At 35.7% G+C, this 18,845-nt stretch overlaps 1 protein-coding gene across 4 annotated transcripts in view; it reads left to right on the forward strand.

The window, feature by feature from the left end:
* The first annotated feature begins 504 nt into the window (after positions 1 to 504).
* Positions 505 to 18,845, forward strand: part of LOC127538067 (cyclic AMP-dependent transcription factor ATF-7) — a 92,036-nt gene continuing 73,695 nt past the window's right edge. For 3 of the 4 annotated variants that reach the window (XM_051961557.1, XM_051961560.1, XM_051961562.1), the window contains exon 1: positions 505 to 610. The gene's annotated coding sequence lies outside the window, so the exon portion shown is untranslated. The remainder of the gene's footprint in view (positions 611 to 18,845) is intronic. The other variant, XM_051961559.1, reaches the window with a different exon arrangement.

Genomic DNA, 18,845 nt, shown 5'->3' on the forward strand with positions numbered 1-18,845 from the left:
TATCCATTTATTACAGTTGAAGAAACTGAAGCAGAAGTTAATTGCCCTGCTCTGGGTATGTGTTTAAGGCTGAATTTGAACTCAGTTCTTTTGACTCCAGCTCGGGTACTGAAGAGAAGTGATGCACACATTTTTAAAGCCTCTTCTCCCAAGTCGACCTGAGATCATGATAACGATAACACTTTTTAAACTAGAGACAAAAATGCGCCTAGGCTCTTTATGGTCTTGTGGTGACTCAGGCTGCGAAGCTCTCCATCCTCTAAAAGGGCATTCCTCGTAACCACTAAGTCTCCCTACGGTACTCTGAAATTTACAAACCTGCGGGCGCAGGCCCATTTTTATTGAGTTCTTTCCAAGCAGCCCAGCACGTGTTAGGCGTCCCCGCTCCACCCTACCCGAGGCCCCGCCCCTCCGGTGGCTCCCTGGGTCTGCCCCCGCAGATCCCGCCCTTCCCCCCTCCCTCCTTCGCCCTCCCAACCCTGGGGACATCTCGCGAGAGGTGAGCGCGCCAGGCCGGACGGGAGTAAAGTGTCTGCTCCGCTGAGGTGGGAGAAGAGCCCAGAGCGAGAACGCGGGCACTGAGCGCGGTAGGTGGCGGAGCTACCGGCAGGTGAGTTCCGGTAGTGCCGCCGGACCGGAGCCTTGATAACAGTGTACCCCTGACTCTGAGCAGGTCCTGCTGCCCCAGGCTAGGGTCTCCTAGTCAAGTCTGTGCTGAACGGGGGGGGCGCTGAGGCGGTGGCCGGGCCTGTCTAAAGAGAGGGGGTGGGGCCATGGTTAAGGATTAACCAATGGGCGATAAGGTAGCGGGGATTGGCGGCGGCGTAGACCAATGGGAAACTGCCTTTAAGCTGAAGCGGGATACCCCCTTCCCTTCGGCCTCCCCCCTCCCAGTCTTCTTTTTGTAGGGGGCGGAGCCAGGGGCCTGAAGTGAGGGGAGAAGTGGGGTGGTGAGTGGCCCTTGGGGACCCGGCCGGGGTCCGTGGTCCAGAGTAGAGAGAGTGACTCTCGAGAGCAGGGGGAGTCTAGTTAGTGGAAAGGTCATGGAATGAGGGTGGAGCACTCAAAAAAGGGGAGGTGGCCCAGAATTGTGAGGAGTTGGAGATCTGGTGTTGGAGCTTGGGAGGCTGTGCAGCAGGGATCTCACTGGAGTTAGCAGGAACATTTAGGTTGGCAGGAGGTATAGAGTGAGAAGGTGAAGGGGATGGCCCTGGGGAGGGGGAGATTGTCCACAGCATCCAATCTGGGATGAAATGTGGGATGGAGGCACGAAGTTTTTTAAGGGTGGAAGGGTAGACTAGGGTGTGGTTTGGGGGGATGTACGCGTTATTTGATTTAGGCTAGGGACTTAGAATTTGGGGAGCAAAGGGAAAATGAAAAGGTGGAGGACATGGGGAAGCATTTGGTCTAGACGTCAAAAGTGGGGGCACTTAGGACTTTGTAGGGTGAGGGAGAGATAGTATATGTTGGTGAAAGGGTGGATTTAAATGGGGAGAAGTTGGGAGATGGAATAGAATAGCATGAGCAGTGAATAAAAGGTAAATGCGTGGATGGGAATAAACATTTGTCCTTTCTTACCCCTCATTCTGATTTAGAAGTAGAATGTGAGCTCTCCTAGGTGGGGCTCATTAGGAAGGAATACTTTGCTTTGAATTATTTGTTATCTTTATGCCCCAAACCTTTCCCTAATGCTAGTCTGTCCCTTCACCCACCCATTTCTAATCTCACTTCTTTTTTCTAATTTAAAAATTTATTTTTTCTACTTAAAGAGGGTATTAGTGTCTCTGAGGACCTTGTCTCAACAAGTGTAAATTTGTGAATATATTGTGTTTTCTCAGAAATCTACCTTGACTGGCATTAGCATTCTTCCAGTTTGTTTTATGAAATTTAAACTTTTTTCACATGGTCCAGGATATGGTAAATGCGAAGATTTCTAGAGTTTAGGATAGGAACTGGATCTTTGATTTTATTGATATAGCAAATTCCTCAGTTGAGAGAATTCCCTCTATTCTTGCTGAGGGTGACCTTTTAAAAATTAGCCTCAGGTCACACCTGCCAATGTTTTTGGTAAGTGAGACTTGAATCCTGGTCTTCTGGCTGCTTGGACAACTCCCTATCAAATTTTAATACTATAAAGGGGGGAGGGGGCAGCTAGATGTCTAAGTGGAGAGAGCACTAGCCCTGAAGTCTGGAGGACCTGAATTCAAATTTGGATTCAGACACAATACTTCCTAACTGTGTGACCCTGGGCAAATCACATAACCCCAATTGCCTCAGCCAAAAAAAAAAGTTATCAATCAGTATAAAGGGGGCCACCTAAACCATGGAGAAGGATCCCTTCAGACAGCATATTCAAAAATACACATTTATATATTTCTCTTTTGATTAGTACACCAATACTTTAAAATCAGAAAGGAGCAACATTTTAATCTGATTTTAATAACACTTAGGATGTTCTGGATCCCATGCTGCTGAGTATTTTGACACTTCTGTAATATATACCATCATGCCTCTGAATCATCATGGGCATGGGGGAAAGGTGGTAAATGCAAGTAGATAACAGATTTCACCAAAAATAAGAAAATTGAAAATTAAATTTTTTTTCTGTGTTATACTATAAATTAACTGGGGTCAAAATAAATGAAAATTAAACATTTTGTTCCTGAACATGAAAGTTTTAAAGTAAATAAAGTTCATTGCAAACTGTGGTTTGAATAGAAAAGATATTTGGCAGTAAACTATAATTTTACCAAGTTGTTCTTAAAGACAGTTTGAATCCAGAAAGATTCTTTTAAATTTGTTCAGAATCTGCCTCTGATTTAAAAGATCATTGGAATAAATGCAACCAATTAGTTTAAGTCTGTGCGATTATTCAGATTTTTCTTTTCAGTTTCATAAGCCAACAAAGTATAACTTCAGTAAAAAAGAACAATAATGTACTTTCCCTTCAAAAATATTTTAGTGTTCCAAATGTGTTTTCAGTGGAAGAGTTTCAACTCTTGTTGAAGCTTTTTATCTCCTTTGTAGGAAACTGCCACTATAGCAAATTAAGATCAAAGTTAATGGCCTGGTTTTCTAATTGTTTTGTTGGGATCCAATATTTCATATTATTACCACTTTAGTGCACATAAGCACTACTTTAACAGTTTGCCCATAAGCAATAGCAAACTATTAAGTGAATAAGAAAAATGTTATTTATTTTATCCCCTTTATCTCAAATTATGGCTTTGACTTGTGCTTAGTAAAGATAAGGCATAATTCACTTTTCAGCTTCTGGTGTTAACACCCATTAAGACTGCTAGAGAGTATACATATTGCTCATTTTTTCACCTTCAGGATCAAAGTTTATATCTCAAAGTGATTTATATTTATTTATTTTGCTGAGGCAATTGGGGTTAAGTGACTTGCCCAGGGTCACACAATTAGGAAGGCTTAAGTGTCTGAGATCACATTTGAACTCAAGTCCTTCTGACTTCAGGTCTGGTGCTTTATCCACTGTACCACCTAGCTTCTGTATTGTAGTTTTTAAGAATCTTTGTTCATTATGGCTTTTAAACTTAATAGTTTTTAAACTAAATAGCTGCTGCTGGTGTATCTTATTCTCTTCCTCACAGTATAAACACCAAAAATGGTGGGGTTAAAAAAAAACAAAACTAGATCTTAAGCTACAACTTTGCCTCAAGTAAAGTCCTTGGCTCTGTCTGTGCACAGCTGCTCTGAAATTCTCACAAGTTATTGTTCAATGCATGTCAAGACGAAATTTTTCCTTGGCTGCAGTGGGAGGGAGCCAGAGGTACTGTAGTCTCCTATCCAATTCTGATAAGGAGGGGCCTTCTTGCCAGGAAGTGTTTTAGGTGGAGTGAAAGAACAAAAATCACAACCACTTACATCTTTACAAAAGATTCTGTACTCTTCTTGAAACTGTAGGGCAGTGGGTGTGTAGGACAGATAGTTCTTGAATTTCTTAAAAGATAATAAAACTGAAATTTTTTAAAAAGTTGATTTTATGGGGGGAAATGCAAATAATTGGTTTTAGTTTCTCAAGTAATAGTACTCTGAAATTTGAGACCCAATCCTTTTTAAACATTTCAAGAAAAATGATTTCTCAGTTTTCTTTAACTGGTAACCATTTTAAATTGTGCCTTCCTTTATCAGACTACTCAGTTTTTTTATTTAGGGACAGTGTAAATTCCAGTGAAAGTGATAAACTTATTTCACTAAAACATATTTCCCACAGTTTTTGTCATTTTTCTAGAGCGCATGCTTTATTAGGTAGTCAGTTTATGCTTCTATTTACACAGTACTCTAAAATTCCTTGTCACTAGATCAGGTCTACTCTGAAAATCCTCTCAAGATTAAAGGAATTCATCAGTGAAATTTATTTCCCCAAAATATGGTGGGAAAAAATAGCCACAATCCTAGATCTAGTAGAGACTTTAGACATTGTCTATCCCTTAGTAAACTAAGTCTAGAAAAGTGAAACTTCAGAAAAGAGCTATTTTGTTTAAGGAAAGGGGGGAAGGGACAAGCACTTAATAGATGCCAAGAACTTTACAGATATTTGATTTGATCTCACAACAACCCTTCAGAGTAACTACAATTATCATCCCTATTTTAGAGTTGAAGAATCTTAAGGCACTTGCAATTTAGCTTTGAACAAAGGTCTTCTTGACTCCCAAGTTCGGTGTGCTATACACTTTCCCACCTACTTATTCATTCCCATTAACAAGTTTAGAACTTATAAATGTAGTTTTCTAAATTTATTATACAATATGCTAGAGATTATTAGTTCTACATTCAAGATAGATTTCCTCTGCAGGTAATTATGGACCAACTTAACTGACAGTATATTTTTTAAGAGTTAATTTTAGATATCAAATTTGCATTTGATTATTTTACTTAATAAAACCAATATTAAGGTGCCTTCTAAGGTACCTTTTTATTTTTCTTAATGTTGCAAATTGTGAATGAAAGTATTTTAAGTACAATTTAAAATGGTATAGATATAACAGCAGAGGAAAGATGTGCTTTTTCTTGAAACATTCTCATAAATATGACATTGTTTGAGTGAGGTTCTGTGGGGAAAGCAGAAAGATGGATTAATGACCTCTAAAGATCCTTTTGCAGGCCTGGGATTCATAGAGTCTTTCTCAACTTAAGATGCTTATAGAAGGAGAATCAGGAAGAGAAATAGACTATATGGAAAATAAAATTGAAACAGTTCCATTGACCCAGTGGGAATGAAAGAACAAAATATAAGCAAGAGAAATGAGGACTAACTCCTTCTTTTGAACTAAATGTCATGCTAAAAAATTTGAAGATGTGAAATGAAATATATATGTATATGTATATTTCATTGTAAATACAATTTTATTTTTTGCATCAGGGTCATTTCGCATGTTCAGATTTTTAGTATGACGTTCTCTCTCCCAGCCTTTTTCCCCATGGACATTTTGTATTGAGAGTAGTTTTCTCTGTTAAATCATCTTATTTAGTTTCCTTCCTTTCTCTTTTATTTGCCCTTTTATTTAGAAATTTTCCTTTTCCTCTGAATTTGTGCCTCATTCCCTTAGTACTTGCCTAAAACAACAATTTTTCTTTATTTTGTTTTAGTACATTTTAAGGTGGCTCTACTTAAGTTGTAGATGGGTACAAAATTAATTTTTATGATTTTTTAATATGTATGCTCTGTAACATTTTCTGAGGAAGAAACATGGTCTTAATTCTAAAAAAAAAAAACAGAAGGTATGGTATAGAAGATAATTTTAGCATCTTAGGTAAATAGCTAATATTTTAAGGTGTGCAAAACATTTTGCATGTTATCTCATTTGATCCTCAATATAACCATACTAGGTGGTATTATTATCCGCATTTTACAGCTTCCAAAATTGAAATCAGCCTAGATTAAGTGATTCACCCAGGGTCACACAGCTAAGTACTTGAATCATTTGAAGTCAGGCCTTTCAGACTTCAAATCTAGTGCTCTTTATTTACTGTGCCTTGTAGCCACTTTTAATAATGATAGTTCACAATTATGTAACAGTTCAAGATAAATAAAATGCTTTATACATGCTTTCTAATTTGAGCCTTACATAGTTCTGAGAAGTAAATGCTATTATTATCCCTGTTTTTATTAGTGCTAGTTTTTATTAGTTATTATTTACAGTGGCATCTAGGAAAGAGTCCCACACCAAAACTGAGGCTTAAATAGATAAATAAGAACACTTTAGAGAATAAACTGTAGATACACTATCATGGACTCATTTTGTTAGTTTTTTTTTTTCTCTATTGTATAGCTATTGTTGCATCTAAATATTTTTCTTCATTTGAAATTATACTATAGTATAGGTAGCTAGGTAGCATATGGTACAGAAACTGGGCCTCAAGTTAGAAAGATATTACTTCAAAACCAGCTTTGGGCAGTTACTAGCTGTGTGACCCTTTATGAATCATTTAAGCTCTTTCTGCCTCCTTTGCCACAACTGGGAATAATTAATGGGGATAATAAATAATAAGTACTTTACCTCTTAAGGATCAAATGAGATAATGTTTGGAAAGCTCCTAGCACATTGCCTGGTACATAGTAGATGCTACATATATATGCTTATTCCCTTTCCTTTCCTATATGTACTTTTAAAGTTTCTCTTTGCTACCAAATTCTGCTTTTTTCCTTGCTGAATATCAACAAATTGTGAATGGAAGTATTTTAAGTATTAAGTGAATTCTAACTGTGAAGGCTCTTGATGAAAGGTAACTTGAGGCTTGAACCTTTCTGGAAGTTTAACTATCCTGCCAACTCCTACCCTAGCCTTTTTTCTTTTGGAGAATGAAATCATTTTCTGGTATCTGCATGTAGGGCATTTTCTACTTTCATTGGCACATAGTAACAAGAATGGTCTTATGCTAATATTGTTAATGTTTTTCAGGTCTCAGTTCCTTAGATTTAGACATAGCACAATTCTATCTTGAAATTGGAATGTACTCTGTTGTAAAATCTGCATGATTTGTTAAAGACAGTATTGATATTCCATATTATTCATCTTGATCCTTGAATACTTTATCCATATTCATTCAAACTTTTATCAAATTTGAATGACACTGGATATTGTGCTTTTGAGCCAGATTTTTTTCCTCTTCTTTTTCTGTTTCCTTTTTGCTTATACTTCATCTGAACTTATTTTCCATAACAGTTCTGACACTAACAACTTCCTGATGTTCTACCTTCAGACCAAACTCATTTAAGTTCTGGACAAGCAAAACAAGAATCCTCTAGTTTTGCAAATCTGTGTTAGAAGCTGGTGAGATTCACTTAGAGAGAACAGAAATACTGCCAGATCACTGTTGTAAAATGTTTATCCATAGTACTGTGTAGTCAGTCTCTGGAATGAGACTTTTTTTTTCTAAAGCTTATCAGAATCTTCATGGTTGCCTCTCTGCAATGATGATGCAGATATCCTCTACTGAGCATCTGATTATTACTTAAGTTTGAGGCTAAATTTTTTATTAGGATTTTTGGTTTTGTTTTTGATCTACAAACTATTTGTATTAAAAGCATTTAAACTTTTTAGTAGACTGTGTTGATGAAATTACACACCAAGACTCTGGATTTGATTGCCATTCTGATTCTATTGTTTTAGAGAGCATGATTCATCTAAAAGGAAAAAGAACAGAATTTGAATGAGTTTCCAGGAATTTTTCTGCTTTTAAAATGTATAAGGAGACCAAACTAGGTATTCAACATTTTAGTGTTCTTTAATCTTTTTATAGTTTAGCTTCCTGCTGCCATTTCAATAGATTCCTGCTCTCTTTTGCTCTTGCCTGATCCCAAACTATTTGGGAACATGTTGTAAAGGTTCTTGTATATTCTTAAAAGACTTACCTGGAAAGAGTTTTTCATTTCTTCTTGAGCAGTTGCCTCAGTGAAAAGTACAAAATTGTTTCACATGGCGTGTAAACTTGAATCATTTGTTTTCTGACTCAGTGGTTTGGTCTGATTTCTTTTTTTTCTTCCTGGTTTTTAGTTGTGTGCTGCAAAATGATTTAGTCCACTTTAATCAGCTCCCTTCTTTGGTAGCTGTCTCTACATGTCTAAATCATATATCCAAAATTCGTGTCAACCTTTTCTCTATTTTGTTTAGGGTACCATAGTACCCTTTATTCCTAAAAGCAACATTCCCATGTGCTACTAATGGTAAAGACTGTAGTCCCTCAAATTGAATAGGTTCATTGATATTTCCGGTATATTTAAATCTGAGAAAATTATATGTGAAAAAAATTTGAATATAAGGTACATGTAGATCCATTGTAGCAAGAGTCTTCACTTTATACCAGGATTCACTACATTCATATAAACTCTTAAAGTGAAAAACATATTACATGATAGAAGAAACATTAGTTAAATGATATAGTAAATAGAATACCAGGGCTGGAGTTAGGAAGACTCCATCTTCCTGAATTCAAATCTTGCCTTAACTGTGTGGCCTTGAGCAAATCTTTTAATCCTGTTTGCCTCAGTTTCCTCATCTTAAAATGAGCTGGAGAAGGAAATGGTAAACTACCCCAGTATTTCTGCCAAGAACTCTGCCAAAAGTTGGACAGAACTAAAATAACTGAACAACAAAAGGGCAAACATGCTCGTTTTCAGTAGGACAAGACTGAAAACGACCAAGCAATAAGAGGAGCAAATCAAGTTATTCTGGTTAACAGTTACCATTTGTAATCATATAAGATTTCCAATATTTATGGAACTAAAAGCTTTTTTAAAAAATTCAATTCTTAAGCTATATAAAAATTTAACTTATTTAATTTAGTAGATATTATTCCTTGGGGTCATTTTGAGTATTGATTCATCAAATAGTTATTGAGAACTTGTGATCAAGACATCATGCTGTGTGTTGCAGAGAATATAAAGTATATGACAGAGACTTTAAAAAAATATTCTAGAAGCATCAACTGTTATAGTGTAAATTCATAAAGGGTCAGTAAATAAAGATGTCTAGTTGATAGAATACTTTATAAATCAACTTTTGTTTTTAAAATAATTCAATTTAGAAAATGATGAAACATGCATATTGCATACAGTGAAGTATATCAGTATATCTTGTTTTTGAATGAGGAACTCTCGATGTCATTAGTTCTTTTGTTTGCTTCTTGTCTCTGCTTCTGTTCTCTTACTGTTTTTCTCCTCTGCTTTAGTTTCCACTACCCACTATCTATTCTACATTTTGAATTGGATATTCTATTGCGCAGGTAAGACAACCTCATTTGGTCCAAAATGGAACTCATCATTTCCCTCCTCTATCCCAGCCCAAGGAAGGATACCACCTTTCAGTGACCTGAAAGAGAGAGAGAGAGAGAGAAGGGCAAGAATTCGCAGTATTGGTATTATTTCTGATCTCTCACTCTCTTGCCCTTCTCTCTCTCTCCACACACACACAGCTGATTTTACATCCTCCACCTCTCTTAGATTCCTCTCTTCCTCACATGGCCACCATTGAATTAGAGCTCTGGGTCTAGAATAAAGATCTGAGTTCAAATTCAGCCTCAGACTGTGACTGACTGTGTAACCTTGAACAGATTACTTTAGTGCTTAACAAATGTTTGTGTCCTTCCTTCTTGATGTCTCAAATCATTTCTCTTTCCAGTCCATTTTCCATGTAGCCTTCCTAGTATTTAGATGAAATTTATATTCCCATTTTGGCATTTAAAACTAGTCAAAATATGGTTCCAACCTGCCTTTCAAGAAAAATCATATATTACTTTCTTCCTGATACCATAGCCCTATCAAACACAGAATGTCTTCTCTCATCCCCATGGCACAGGTTGTCTCATATATGTAGAATTTATCTTTATCTCAAACCCTCTTAGAATCCTGGCTACCTTAAAAGCATAGCTCATACACCATATACAGAATGAAACTTTTCCTGGGACACCCTATTTCTTCTCTCCTCTCCTTGAAGTACTAGTGCCTCTCCCTTTTCATTCTTAACTATAATTACCTTGTCTTTATTTTGGTTATGTGCACACACCTGCTTATCTTTGTTATCTTCCTTTGTATGGATTTTGTATGTCCTGATGTGTATTTATTCCTGTGTATATATGTAAATGTGCACACACACACACACACACACACACACACATCTCCTACCTGTGGTAGTGAGAGATTTCATTATCTTATTTTTTTTAATAGTATAAGCTTTGATGTTATGTTCATGTATTCATTTAAAATGGTATATGGAATATACTGGTTTAAACCTAATTTCTACCAGACTACTTTCCTAGATATTTTTATTATGTAGGGAATTTTCCTAAGTAATTGTTTTCTGGATTAATGAATTCCATTTTTTCTAATTCGTTCTTGTCTAATCTGTTTTGTTCAGCATTCTCAATTTTTTAGCCAGTGTGTTAATTTTAATGATTTGGAAATGCTATTCTTTGTCCCCACCTCTTTTTCATAATTTCCCTTGATATTTTAGATCTTTTATTTTTCCAGGTGAATTTTGATATTGAATTCCATAAAGCATCCCTTTGATAATTTGATAGGTATAATGTACCGATATTTCTCTAGCCATGTAAGTTCTTTTATTTCTGTAAGGAACACTTTATAATAGAATATAGTCAATTTGCTAAATTGATCCCTAGTTATGCATTTTATACTTATTTGGAATGGGATGTCCCATTCTATTTTTGCCTCTTGGATTTATAGAAATGCTGTTGTTTTTTGGAGGTTTATTGTATATCCTACAACTTTGAGGAAACTTGTCTCAGTATTTTTGCTGATTCCCTAGATTTTCTTAAGTCATCCATATTTCCCTATCATAATGCCTTTAAATGTTTTTCTTTTGTCTTATTATTATTGCTAGTAGTTTTAGAACTACATAAAAAAAGAGAATGTTTTATTCCCATATTTTTTAGGAAAGTTTTTAGTGTATCCCTATTGCATGTGATGCCTGATTTTGGTTTTAGATAACTCCTTATGATATCAGTAAAAGGGCCCTCAGTGCCTATACTTTGTATATACTTTGGTTTAAATGAATGTTGTGTCTTGTGTGGGGCTTTTTCCACATCCATTAAGATGATCGTGTAGTTTTGGATGTTTTTGTTTTTAATGTGATTAATTATATTGATTGTTTTACTCTTGTTGAACCATTCTTGCTGCACCCTGGGTATCCTTTGCATTTACTTTGTATAGATTTCACATATACTAGTATGTATATATTTTGTTTCTCTCAACAGAATGTAATTCCTCGAGGGTAGGAATGTTCGGTTTTTGTCTTTGTCTCGTCTCCCTAGAGCCAAGTGTAATGAATAACATGTATTAGGTACTTTGTGAAAAGATAGAAGGTAATGGCCTATCAAGAAGGTAAGGGAGATAGTAAGAGAATGCTTAACTGCCCTTAATGAGGTCAAGTCAGTAGCCTAGACAAACTGTATCCTAGAGTACTGAAAGACCTGGCATATGTGATTGCTAAGTCATTCTCAGTTATCTTGAAAGATTGTAAAAAATTGTGGAGGATATAGGCCTGGAGAAGGATATCTATCCTGATTTTCACAAAAAGGAAAGTGAATGTAGGGTGCCAGTAAGCTTGACCTTTATTCCCAGCAAAATTCTATAATATATTATTAAAGGAATAGCTGAAGAACATCTAGAAAAGGAATTGATCACAAATCACCAAGTAGCAAGAACAAATCATGCCAGATTAATCCCTTTTCGTTTTTTGACAGGGTTGCTAAACATTTTCATTTTTTGAAAGGGTTTCCAGTTTGTGAAAATATTTGGCTATAGTTTATATATCAATTTGATAGTCTCTCATTTTTGTGGTGGCACAGTGGATAAATCACTGGGCCTACAATCAGGACCATTAATCTTCCTGAGTTCAAATGTGGCCTCATCACTAGCTGTGTGATCTTAGGCAAGTCATTTTACCTTGTTAGATTCAGTTTCTACATCTGTAAAATGAGCTGGAGAAGGAAATGGCAAACCACTCCACTATCTTTGCCAAGAAAACCGCAAATGGGATCACAAAGAGTTGGATAGGACTGAAAAACGATTGAATTGTTGGATTCTTGGATAAGATGGATAGGAGTGGACCATGAAATGATAGTTAAGCAAATTCAGAACTAATTGGATGCCATCCTCCCAAAATAATAAATAGTTGGTCATTGATATTGATATCTTGTGCCTCAGAAATAAATGTGCTGGCCATGTCTTGTTTAACATTTTTATCAGTGATTTGGATGAAGGCATAAATGTCATTCATGAATTTGTAAATGTCAAAAAGGAGAGACAGCCAACAAATCGAATGGCAGTTATTTAAAAAGCTATTGACAGGCTAGATAGAACATTGGGTTGCTGTGATAAGATGGAATTTAATTGGGAAAGATGCAGTGTTTTACAGTTGGATTTAAAATATCAACTTTATAAACACAGGATAGGGGAGATATGGCTAGATAACAGTTTATCTGAAAAGGATTTGAGGTGCAAACTCAGTATAAATTTAACTCAGTAATATGGAAGAAGAAAAAAAAAGCTGAAGCTATAGACTCATTCAGATGTAGCCATAATACTGGAGAAGTAATAGTTCAAACCAATTTGAGTCTGAACAGAACAGTTTGGAATATTGTGTTCAATCCTGGTAACACATTTTAAAAAGAACATTAATGAACTTAGAATACCTAGAGGAAAATGACCAGGATGACAGAGGGCTTTCAGATGTGCCATATGCACATTACTTGAAGGAACTGGGAATATTTGGCCAGGAGAAAAAATGATCTGTCTATAGATGTTTGAAAGGTCATCATAAGGAAGAGAAATTATGCTTGTGCTGTGGTATAGAAGGTATAGGTACAAAAAGGCACATTTACATTTAAAATAAGAAAAACTTAATAATGAGCTAAATCAAGGTAGAATGAGCTGCCTAAAGAGATCATGTTTTCCTCCTCAATAGAAACTTGGATGGGCACTGTTTGTGGAGCAGACTTTGGGTCAGATTTGGGTTGTAGTATATAGCATCTGAGATCCTGTGAAATCACCATATGTGAAATAGTTCAGATTTAGGGATAAGAATGGGGAATTATGGCCTATATTTAAATCACTGTGGCAATCCACTCATATTAATGAGACACGGTAAACTAGACTTGTAGGAATCCAGAATTTTTTAGAGTAGAAACATGAATTCCAGCATCATATACTCCTCACTTTTACCTCCAGCATAAACCCTTAGCCTTTTATTTTCTGGAATTCATTTAACCTGTGTTGTATCACACATACTTGTTTGAATGGTTTCCTAAAAGAGGAGTAGTATATTTCCTCGATGTTGAAACTCTTGTGTGCAATGAAAGTCAGCTCTGTAGTAAGATTGTGCATTGTGGAGAGGAATAGTATGAAGAGCCTTCATTTTTTCTGAATATTCTGAGAAATACTACAAATACAACATTGCCTCAGTTATATAATAGTTATGTGACCCTGAACAAGTCACTTGACTTCTCTGAGTCTTCTCTCAGTTTCCTCATCTATAAAATGGGAATCTCATAATAGCCTTCTTTACAGGGTTGTTGTGAAGGTAATTGAGATTTTGATCAATGAGATCAAATGTGAAAGCACTTTGCAAATCTTAAAACACTATATAGCCAGGTACGTTATCATTATTATTGATATAGTAGAAGGTAACTCAGCAACAACACTGGCTATTAAATTTTTTGATGATTTTGGATTTTTAAAAGACATTTTGCCTTGTTTCCACTGTTCTTCATTTCTTGAAGTTCAATACCTCCCAATAATATTTAATCTTGAAACTACTTTCATTGCTGCCTAAGCATGGGACTCAAAAGATGGAAGAATAAAGGAGGTATTATTTTTGAATGCTTGGTCCATCTTGGGTTTCAATATAACTTAAAGTTTGAATTATGTCGATTTTTTGGTATTAAATTGTAAGTTTGTAACTTCAAAAATATTTATGATCGTCCTATACAGTATTTTATAGTTGGAGATAGAAGAAAACTTCAAGAGTTACTAGTTCAACCCATATCTGATAAGGAAACCCTTTAGACTTGATGATTTTTCAGTGATGAGAGAAAAATCCTTGTCTACCAAGATAGCCCATTATATTTTTGGATAGCTGTAATTATTAAGAGATTTTTTTCATACATTTAGCTGAAGGCTGATTTACTTCTATACATGCTTCCAGTTCTGCTGTTTGAGATCAAAGAGAACAAATTAAACAAACAAAATTTTTGTCAAGTCAGTAATTTTAAATAGGTCTCGATAGTATTGATATATATCTCTTTGTGTATCTCATGCTGGATCACCATCCCTGATCTTGTTTTTCAGTTCCTTGGCAACATTAAACATAAATCATCTGATGTTATTAGGTCAGAGTAAAAAAAAAAAAACTATTTCCCTTGTTTAGGACATTAATATTTTATTAATGTAGTTTAAGACTGTGATATCCTTTTTGGCTACCTGTTCCCTAGATTTTTTTTTAATAATAATAATAACTTTATTTTTCAACATAACTGCAAAGAGTTTTCAATATTCACCCTTACAAAACCTTGTGTTCCAAATTTTTTCTCCTTCCTCCTCCTCCCCTAGACAGCAAGTAATCCAATATAAGTTAAACAACTGCAGTTCTTTTTTTTAATAGCTTTTTATTTTCAAAATGCATGCAAAGAAATTAAGACAACTCTGAGATACCACTACATATCTGTCAGATTGGCTAGAGTGACAGGGAAAGATAATGCAGAATGTTGGAGGGGATGTGGAAAAACAGGGACACTGATACATTGTTGGTGGAATTGTGAACACATCCAGCCATTCTGGAGAGCAATTTGGAACTATGCTCAAAAAGTTATCAGACTGTGCATACCCTTTGATCCAGCAGTGTTTACTGGGCTTATACCCCAAAGAGAAACTAAAGAAGGGAAAGGGACCTGTATGTGCCAAAATGTTTGTGGCAGGCAGCCCTGTTTATAGTGGCTAGAAGCTGGAAAATGAATGGATGCCCATCAGTTGGAGAATGGTTGAGTAAATTGTGGTATATGAATGTTATGGAATATTATTGTTCTGTAAGGAATGACCAGCAGGATGAATACAGAGAGGACTGGCGCAATTTATATGAACTGATGCTAAGTGAAATGAGCAGAACCAGGAGATCATTATATACCTCAACAATGATACTGTTTGAGGATGTATACTGATGGAAGTGGATCTCTTCGATGAAGAGATCTAATTCAGTTTCAATTGATCAAGGATGGACAGAAGCAGCTACACGCAAAGAAATAACACTGAGAAATGAATATAAACTGCTTGCCTTTTTGTTTTTCTTCCCGGGTTATTTATACCTTCTGAATCCAATTCTCCCTGTGCAACAAGAAAACTGTTCGGTTCTGCACACATATATTGTATCTAGGATATACTGTAACCTATTCAACATGTAAAGGACTGCTTGCCATCTGGGGGAGGGGATGGAGGGAGGGGAAAAATTGGAACAGAAGTGAGTGCAAGGGATAATGCTATAAAAAATTACCCTGGCATGGGTTCTGTCAATAAAAAGTTATTTTAAAAAAAAATGCATGCAAAGATAATTTTAAAGCACTTACTCTTGCAAAACCTTGTATTCCAAATTTTTTCTCCCTCCCTTTCCTCTTCCTCCTTCCCCTAAATAGCAAGTAATCCAATATAGGTTAAACATGTGCAGTTCTTCTAAATATATTTCTGCATTTATCTTGCTGCACAAGAACAAAATCAGATCAAAAAAGAAAAAAAGTAAAGGGGAAATGCAAGCAAACAATAATAAAAGAGGTGAAAATACTGTGTTGTGATCTACATTCAGTCCCCATAGTCATCTTTCTGGATGCAGTTGGCTCTCCCCATTATAAATTTATTAGAATTGGCCTGAATCACCTTATTGTTGAAAATGTCCATCACAGTTGATCATTACATAATCTTCTTGTTGCTATGTACAATGTTCTCTTGGTTCTACTCACTTCACTTAGCATCAGTTCATGTAAGTCTCTCCAGGCCTCTCTAAAATCATCCTGCTGACCATTTCTTATAGAACAATAATATTCCATTATATTTATATATCATAACTTATTCAATCATTCCCCAACTGATGGACATCCATTCAGTTTCCAGTTTCTTGCCACTAAAAAAGGGTTGTCACAAACATTTTTGCACACCTGGGTCTTTTTTCTTTTTTTATGAACTCTTTGGGACACAGACCCAGTAGAAATGCTACTGGATCAAAAGGAATGTACAGTTTTGTAGCCCTTTGGGCATAGTTCTAAATTGTTCTCCAGAATAGTTGGATCATTTCACAACTCCACCAACACTGTATTAGTTTCCCAGCTTCCCAACATCCCCTACAACAACATTTACTATTTTCTTTTCTTTTTATCTTAGCCAATTTGAAAGGTGTGAGATAATACCTCATAGTTGTCTTGATTTCATTTCTTTAACCAATAATGATTTAGAACATTTTTTCATGACTAGAAATGGCTTTAATTTCTTCATCTAAAAATTGTTTATTCTTCTCCTTTGACCAATTACCAACTGGAAAATGGCCTGTATTCTTATAAATTTAAGTCAATTGTCTATATATTTTAAAAATGAGGCTTTTATCAGAGCCTTTGGATATAAAATCCTCCTCTCCCCCCCCCCCCAATTTTCTGCTTCCCTTCTAATCTTGGCTGCATTGATTTTGTTGTACAAAACCTTTTTAATTTAATATAATCAAAATTTGGATTTTTTTATGTGAAGTTTTGTTTAACCATTCTTCGCTTACCTCCTTCTCATGCATTTGTTTTTTTTAATCCAACTGTAGGACTTTATTTTTGTTCCTATTGAATTTCATTTTAATAGATTCTCTTAGAACACAATTCATCCATTTCCTTAAAGGGATTGGACTTTATAATAGCAATGTCTTATAAAATATGTTTATACCTTTTTCTCAAAGACAGAAAGACACACACTCCAGAGTATTCATTGTACTTTTTTGTGGTATCAAGGAATAGGTAACAAAATGGATATAGATTGAGTCGTGACTGAACAAGTTTAATGACAGTGTCATCAAATATTATTGTACAGTAAGTAATGATGAATTCAGAAAAACCTGCAAAGATTTGTTTTAATTGATAGAGTGAAATAAGTGAATCATTAGAGAAATGCATATAAAATGACTACAACAAAATAAATGAACAAAAGAAGAAAGTAAACTCACAGTGACTGAAAAATCAGTAATGGTCCTGGAATACAGATATTCAAACATCCATTCTCTTCACAGCTAGCTAATATTTTTATAGCCAGGTGCTGTGTTAAACATTTTATTGTTATTATGTCAATTGATCTTCACTGCAGACCTGGAAGGTAGGTGCTAGTATTACCCTTATTTTACTGATGAGGAAATTGAGACAAATGGATTAAGTGACTTGCCCAAGGTGGCAGGGTTCTCTTTGGCATTGAAGCAGGGGGTTTTGAGGGCAGAATGTTGCATGTGTAATCAGACATCTTTGGATAGTAGCTTTTAGTTAGCTATCTTTAATTCCTCCTGTGAGGGTTAAATATCCAAGTTGTAGGGGAATATATACTCAGCTGTGACTTGATGCTAAAACAAAAGACATCAATGAAACTTATTTGAAATAAAAAGTAAATTAAGTAAAATAACTTTGCAAATATTTTTAGTTTTTCACACCTCCAAATATATTTTCTCTAGTCTATGCACCCAAACCCACAAGTTTTTCTCTCTACGTGTTGTAATGTTTTTGACGTTCTTTTTTCTCTTGTCTTTTTACAAGCCCTATGTATCCATTTTCAGAGCTGCTTTGGTTTTTTGTTTTTTTTTTTTTTTTTTAATAACTTTTTATTGACAGAACCCATGCTAGGGTAATTTTTTACAGCATTATCCCTTGCACTCACTTCTGTTCCATTTTTCCCCTCCCTCCATCTCCTCCCCCAGATGGCAAGCAGTCCTTTACATGTTGAATAGGTTACAGTATATCCTAGATACAATATATGTGTGCAGAACCGAACAGTTTTCTTGTTGCACAGGGAGAATTGGATTCAGAAGGTATAAATAACCCAGGAAGAAAAACAAAAAGGCAAGCAGTTTATATTCTTTCCCAGTATTATTTCTTTGGGTGTAGCTGCTTCTGTCCATCCTTGATCAATTGAAACTGAATTAGATCTCTTCATCGAAGAGATCCACTTCCATCAGTATACATCCTCAAACAGTATCATTGTTGAGGTATAATGATTCCTGGTTCTGCTCATTTCACTTAGCATCAGTTCATGTAAATTGCGCCAGTCCTCTCTGTATTCATCCTGCTGGTCATTTCTTACAGAACAATAATATTCCATAACATTCATATACCACATTTTACTCAACCATTCTCCAATTGATGGGCATCCATTCATTTTCCAGCTTCTAGCCACTACAAACAGGGCTGCCACAAACATTTTGGCACATACAGGTCCCTTTCCCTTCTTTAGTATCTCTTTGGGGTATAAGCCCAGTAGAAACACTGCTGGATCAAAGGATATGCACAGTTTGATAACTTTTTGAGCATAGTTCCAAATTGCTCTTCAGAATGGCTAGATGTGTCCACAATTCCACCAACAATGTACCAGTGTCCCTGTTTTCCCACATCCCCTCCAACATTCCGCATTATCTTTCCCTGTCAGTCTAGCCAATCTGACAGGTATGTAATGGTAACTCAGAGTTGTCTTAATTTGCATTTCTCTGATTAATAATGATTTGGAGCATATTTTCATATGTATAAATAGTTTCAATTTCTTCGTCTAACAATTGTCTGTTCATATCTTTTGACCATTTATCAATTGGAGAATG

The sequence above is a fragment of the Antechinus flavipes genome, chromosome 5 (genome assembly GCF_016432865.1).
Source record: "Antechinus flavipes isolate AdamAnt ecotype Samford, QLD, Australia chromosome 5, AdamAnt_v2, whole genome shotgun sequence".
NCBI classification, from domain to species: domain Eukaryota; kingdom Metazoa; phylum Chordata; class Mammalia; order Dasyuromorphia; family Dasyuridae; genus Antechinus; species Antechinus flavipes.